The sequence below is a fragment of the Hesperophylax consimilis genome, chromosome 15 (assembly GCF_061612785.1).
Source record: "Hesperophylax consimilis isolate HC1 chromosome 15, BYU_Hcon_1.0, whole genome shotgun sequence".
NCBI lineage: Eukaryota > Metazoa > Arthropoda > Insecta > Trichoptera > Limnephilidae > Hesperophylax > Hesperophylax consimilis.
Genome location: NC_142850.1, coordinates 3,152,917 through 3,160,563, shown reverse-complemented (window position 1 = coordinate 3,160,563; position 7,647 = coordinate 3,152,917).

The following is a 7,647-nucleotide window of genomic DNA, read 5'->3' as shown; positions in this document are numbered from 1 at the left end:
ATAATAAATGTAATAAATAAAAAAAATAAAAAAAAAAAAAAAAAAAAAATAAAAAAAATATTTATTTGTATGCTTAGGTACAATAAGTCCTTCATTTAAGTTAAAACGATTATTATTATAGTGTTCTAGCCTGTTTATATATAGAGGGTTATTTATGTGCTGAAATATAATTTTGTACCACAGAATTGCTCTCACTGAAAGAATTTTGAGACTCTGATAGAATTATGGAAGCTATTTTGCTCGGATTGAACATGGTCGATATTAGTTTTACAAGAAAATCCATAAGCTGTTATTCCATACCTTATAACAGATTCAGCTAGAGATAAATAAATTATTCGAAGTGTGCAGATTGGAACAAAAAAAATTAGTTTGTACAATCTGCTTACAATTGATCTTAGTCGTCAACAAACTTTGTTTATTTGTACACCCCACTTGAAAAAGCGATCAATATTGACACCTAAATAAACATATTCTTTAACTAGTTCTATATTTTCACATGTACACATTGCAGGAATACCATCGTGTAAGCAATCTGAGGTATGGGTCTTTATTTCTGGTGTAATGTATACCTTAACATTAGTGGATCTTAAGTGTAACAATTTTGTTTTTTTTTTGCATTTATGATTAATCCAAAGTCATGAGACCATTTTAAGAGTTCAATGTAGTCTTATTGTAGAAGTTTTATACAAGTTTGCAAATCACTGCTAGATATCACTATGTTTAAAGCAGTGGACGCCTAAGTAGATGATCACTATGTCAAAAGCAGTGGATGCCTATGTAGATGATCACTATGTCAAAAGCAGTGGATGCCTAAGTAGATGATCACTATGTCGAAAGCAGTAGACGCCTAAGTAGATTATGACTATGTCAAAAGCAGTGGACGCCTAAGTAGATGATGACTATGTCAAAAGCAGAGGACGCCTAAGTAGATGATCACTATAATCAATAATATTTGGATAATTTGTGTTTGCATACCGCCGTTTAGTGAAAAAAATTTCAAAAGCGATGTGTCAGGTGTTAGATATTATCAGAGCTTTGGCGCCTTGCCAATTAATCGCCTGGAGCGGACTGCTTCAATTGCGCCCGCGTAGGGGCGGCCCTGGGCCTAGCGCATACGTGTGTTAAGAGGAAGCTACAAGCCAATAATGTGTATATTCTTTGTGTACCTTATATTGTAGGTAATAGGCATTAAAATCGCTTGACAAACGGAGTCTAGAAACGTTAGATTTCAAGCACAAATCTGGTTTTTATTTATTTTGTTAATAATATGATAAGAAAGCAAAAAAGTTAATCAAGTGAAACTGTCACAGATAATCTTAGCTATAATACTGTATTTTTAAAGTTGTTTCCTTTACTCGTTCATTCATTTCTTTTGAAAAAAAAAATTAGGTGGTTTATATTTTTTATTGAGTAATTTATTTTTTGTTTGTATTCTACTCAAACGAAATGATAGGAAAACCTTCTATTTATCTAAAGCATATTTTTTGGTATTCATAATGTACACCAATTCGTTATAAAGATTAATCAAAATAGTGATTTAGCATTAAGCTTCGCCTTAAGTGCAATTTGAAATTTCAATTTATAATAATAGTCCAGGTTAATTATAAGATATAGAGCTACAAAATCAATGTGAATATCCGCTTTTTATCCATTCTAGGTGAAAGTCATGTACATTCCCCACTTGTCTTGTCTAATCTTGATAAATGCTTTACAAAACACGTAATTGTTTTCACTTCCAACTGCACACTGCACACACAAATGTGTGCTAGGCTTTCGCTAGTGTCATGAGTTATGACTATTTTCTCCTATGTAAAAAAATAGTAAGTAAATTTTATTTATAGTAATAATTTCCGTAGATCTCAGAGAACCAAGTCAGTCACGTAGGTACTTACGAAAATAAAACCCATTTAAGGTGAAACGGGGGGGGACCTTTCTTATAAAAGTGTTTACTTAAGTTATTCGTAAACAATATATATTATTGTAGTACCTACCTACTAAAAATTAGGTTCTCGCCAACACCTATTTCGTTATTTTTAAAGATCAACTATTATTTTTGAAGTGAAACTTCTTTACGCGCGTTATGCAATTTCGAGGACAGGAGTAAAACCAACTCATGGCCGTCATGAAAAACCGTGATCATTTCGCTATAGGAGCCTAGCCAATATATTTAAAAAATAAGCGGGGATCGAACCTCGGTTCTTCATGATGAGAGTCGCGCGCTCTAGACCGCGAAGCTGAGTTTGGAGAGTGACCTAAAAAAGGTATATAATCTCATCATGAAGAACCGAGGTTCGATCCCCGCTTAAAATATATATTTTTTCCATAGACATATGAATATTAGTAGACCTGCCCTAAGTGATTAAAAGCGTATTATCCCCACTCCCCATACCGGTTCCATTGGAGCCGGCTTTGCTCGCGTATGGCCTCAAGTGAAATTTGAAAACGTGACGTCATCATTCTTGTGCGAACTATGGTCGAGGCATCATCGGTTCATTTTACGAAATAACACGGCAAAATGTTGACTTGTACTGTGAAAACTTGTAAACATAGATGTGAAAAAGAGAATAAACCCAATTGTCGTATTACATTCCATATATAAGCATTATTTTACTTTATTTTAAGCTTATTCACACCGTATTATATGGATCAGTTTTAGAAACATAAACTATCACATCACAATGTAGCGATTCTCAAGTGTGCTCATCGTTGTTTACTGGGGTAAGTAAATTATGAAACATAAGTGTCTTAACTAAATACTCTGAAACTAACTACGACTCTGCAAACAGAAGAAATTTACTTTGCCGAATTTGGACTTCGAAAATTGATTCATAACGTGGCGAGTAATTTGCGCTCCCATGTAAAAATGTCTATTCATTCAAAATCAGATTTTACTTTTAAGAACTAAATGGTGATATTATAATGCGAGATGCCTATTTACTGTCAGATTGATTTATTGACGAATCACAGTCAGCTTAACCCCCTTCGTTCTTCAACAGTTGATTTTACCCCTCGCCATTATCTTCTTGTCTATTAATTCCTATGTCTGTGATTTTTTCTTTTTATAATTTTTTTAATAATAATTATTTTTAAAGAAATAAAATGCTTTTTTTAAAAGTGATAAAAGACTTTTAGATATTTTGACTATATTTCTAATATTTTAATCGAATACGTAATAACCGCGGTCTAGAGGCAGAGCGTTCGACACTCGTTATGCAGGACCCGGGTTCGAATCCCATATTTTTATAACTTTTAATTTTTTTATCACATGCTACTTATAAATATGTCAATATACAAAAAGAGAGAATGAAATTAAAAAAGAGAGAGAAGAATACTAAAAGTTTCACTTCCGTCGTGCGTAGGCTTGCCACACACTGTATTTTTTTTAACTCTAAGACAAGCTTTTTTATATAGGGTTTTCCAATAAGAGGTGTTATTTTGTTATTCAAATAAAAATGCCATTTTTTAATATAAATAATCGAATATTTATTTTATTATAAAGAGGAAGGTATGCCGTTAATAGTAAAAAATAACATCAGTCAAATGACCACCGCGACCACGCCTACAGGACCATATCCGTTTCATGAAATTTTCCATAACCAAATCGCAAAGTGGCTGCCTTATGTCCTCGATAGCCTCACGAATTCCATCTTTGAGGTCTTGAATCGACGCTGGGCTGTTGGCGTAGACCTTCTCTTTCACGTGGCCCCAAAGGAAGAAGTCGCAAGGTGTTAAATCACAAGATCTCGGTGGCCAATTGTGATCACCTCTTCGAGAGATAACACGGTCCGGAAACTTTTCCCGTAAAATATCAATGGTTTCGTTGCTTGTGTGGCACGTAGCGCCGTCTTGTTGAAAGTAAACGTTGTCCAGATCAATACCATCTAATTCCGGTCATAAAAAATCATTTTATGGCCGGAATTAAATACAGATGACACCTCTTATTGGAATATCTTATAGATAGCACAAAGGAAAACAAATTATTGTAAGCAATAATTATCCGCCCGAAATACCCATACAAATAAAATAAAAATGCAATCAGCAATAATTGTTGAATGAAATACTAGGTAGTCATATTGAAATATTTAGCGGTTTGGAATAAGCTGACGTAGCTTAGTGGTTTAGAGAAACTGACCGGCAATGAGATAGTTGCGGGTTCAATCCTCGTCGGCGGCATTTATTTTTACTCGGGAGATATTTTCAATTTGCATTGCTTGGTATTTCAGGTGGAATTATTATTTATAATAACCTATTTCGTGTTATATCACTTTTAGAGCTGTTTAATTACATTATCAATCAGGCAATCTCCCCGGGCGTTTGAAGAACTTTATTTTTGGCCAACTTTTTTAGCCGAAGTTTCGGACAGCATTACAAATTCCATCATCAGGGCAGATGTGTAAAAATTGTGGCAACACGGCATAATACCCTAAAAGTAAATCACCATAATACTTTTCACTGAACTAAAATTATCTTTGTTTTATTAGACAAATGTATTATAAACATTACAGTCAAGTCTGCCACCTCCCTTTTTGTTGTTTCATATAAAAATTAATTAATGAAAAAACACTTATCTTGATTAACTTCTGTATTTGAATGTAAAGTTTGGTATTTTTTATTTCTAACACCATTTAGTTTATATTTCTAACTATGACGGTAAGAGAGACAAAACGATTTCCATGAGACCATATGAGTTGTTCCGAAAAGTGAACAAATTAACTCTACGGATAATAGCTTTTTGTTCAAATAACTGAATAAATTAGCTTGAGGAGTTAATAGGTGCCTACCTATTAAAATTAACATTGGAATTGCTTTATTTCACATAACTCATAACCATTAAAATCTTATACCTATGTGAAGAAAGAGACAATTGTTAAAAAGTTGACTTATAATACTAATGCGGGATTAAGATCCAAAGATCTTTTGAGAATATAACCTACTTATACACATTTAATTTTAATCCGAAGTGGAGAAACCAATTAAATTTCAATATAATTGCCAAAAACACTATTTTGGCCAACTAGCATCTCAGGTATCTAGAGGTATGTGGGACAATTGCGCAAGATAGGAGGAAAGGTGCTGCATCATGCATGGTGGGATAAAGAGATTAAAGCGATGGGCTCAGAGAAGAAGAAAGCATGGTTATGGTTATGTCTAATAGCGGCTGGCAGTGCTTCTATGTAATGTATAAAGTGATCGAGCGAAAGAAGTGTACTTATTAATAGTATGTGTTGGAGTGAAAGAAAGAGAATGAGGTCAAGAGTGGTCCAGAAAACTAAAGCATGAAAGTGACAAAATCAAAAGATTAGAATTGATTTTAGTGTCAGTTTTCATAACTTTATAACACTTTTTATAGGTGTGTTGAATTTTCATTTTTAGGAGTTATCCGGTTATTATTATTATTATCCATACTATCCCAATTAGAACTTTCAATTCCAAGATCCCGGACCTTTTTCAGCACCGCGCTTCTCTTAATTCCGGGAATAATCATGGACTTCTTCCAAAATATAATACAACAATAAATATCACTGACAGCTGTCGAGTTTTTTCTGTGTCTTACTAGAAACTTATAAATAGAACAAAAAAAAAAAACAGTGTTTTTAAACAAGTTTCAGTATACTGCAACATAATTTAGTGCACTACGTTTATTTATTAATAATCATTTCGAAATCATCGTAAATATTCACCATTATTATAAAATTTATAAATCAATTTGTTTAATAATCAATTGTGCACAGTGTTCCCTACGTCTCGCTCTAACAAGTAACAGGATAAGGTATTCTCTCCCTCGCACTTACTGGATAACACTTGTGGACGCTCCCGCTACCTACTTGAGTTAATTACCTGTACATTGCGAGCAGGGTTGTCACTCATATTATTTTCTTATAAAAAAAAAAATTTAAATTTAACTTTCGAAATGAATAATAATGAAGCAATTGCTTTCCTAAACAAAGCTAAGGAGGAGATTAATAGCATCCACAATGCCATTACCGATCCTGTCTTAAAAATAACAAAAGACCAAATGGCAAAAATACTCAGTAAACTTTCTAATCTATCTGGAACTATGCAAGACCTAGGAGTAACTGTTGGAGTTCTTGAAGGAAAAGTTATGACATTCGAAAAAATCATTGAAAAGAAAGTATTACCACAGGAAACAACGCCAATTTGTGAGGTGCTCGCTGAGATAGAGGAACGCAAGACCCGCTCGAAGAACATAATTTTACTCAACGTCCCCGAGTGTAATTCGAACTCAACTACAGTGAGCGTCTTGGAGGATGGAAAAAAGGTATTAGCAGCTATTAGTGAAATTAATAGCGAGTTCAATCTAGAAGATGTGAAAATTTACAGGCTCGGAAGTAAAATTCCAAACAAAACCAGGCCAATTAAATTAGAATTTGATGAAGTCAAACAGGCGAAACTAATACTCTTTAACAAAACTACTCTGTCCAATGGAATTATAATCAAACCTGACAGGACACTACAACAAAGAAATCACTTAACTGACCTCTGGAAGGAATTAGAAGAGAGGAAAGAAAAGGGCGAAGTCGATTTACGAATCAAACATTTCAACGGAATTCCCAAAATCATCAAAACCCAAGCAAAAAACTAAAAAACAAACAGAACAGATTTTCTAGACTTACAGGATATTATCAAAATGTACGGGGAATGCGTACAAAATTGCACCAACTTAAAACTAACTCCCCAATCTTCTCACACGATATTCTGTTTTTAACTGAAACATGGTTAAATGCTGATATCAGCTCGTCAGAATTAGGCCTACATCAATATACCACATATCGTTCTGATCGAAATTCTATTACGAGCAAAAAGTCTAACGGAGGAGGTGTGATGCTGTGCGTATCCAAGAATATATCATCTACTAAATTACCGGTAAAACACAAAAGTGTTGAACAAATTTTTGTATTGCTCAATATACCTAATGGAAAAATTATTATTGGCTGTGTCTATATCCCACCTGCATCGGATTTGCAAACGTATAAAAATCACAATGAGGACATAGAAGTACTCAAATTCAAATATCCTAAAGCAAAATTCATTATTGCTGGTGATTATAACCTTCCTAACTGGACCAGCCAAGATGACAACGGACCTGCTACAAACCAAGCCGATTTACAGTGTGCTAAATGTAGTGAAATTCGTGATATGTCTTTATTTTTGGGACTAACTCAATCAAACAAGATTTTCAACTTTAACAATCGAATGTTGGATTTAGTGTTTTCAAGTGATTCGAAAATAGTGGTTGAGCTATCCGACGAATTATTATTACCATTAGATCAACACCACCCACCGTTGGACATTATCATAACAAATAGGCCTTTAACATCTTCAAAAAAAACAAGTGTCCCATCGTATAACTTTTCCAAAGCTGAATACCATCATATTACGGAGTACCTTGCCCAAACAGATTGGTCCTTTTTAGATGAGGAAAATAATATAAATGATCAATTAGAATACTTTTACTCGATTTTAAATACCTCTATAGAACAATTTGTTCCCAAGGTTAGCTTTACATCATCTAATTATCCGAAATGGTTTACAAGGGAACTAACTAATTTAATTAATAAAAAAAAATGTATCCACAGAAAATATAAACATACCAGAAATTCTAACGATTATATAGCATTTACTAAA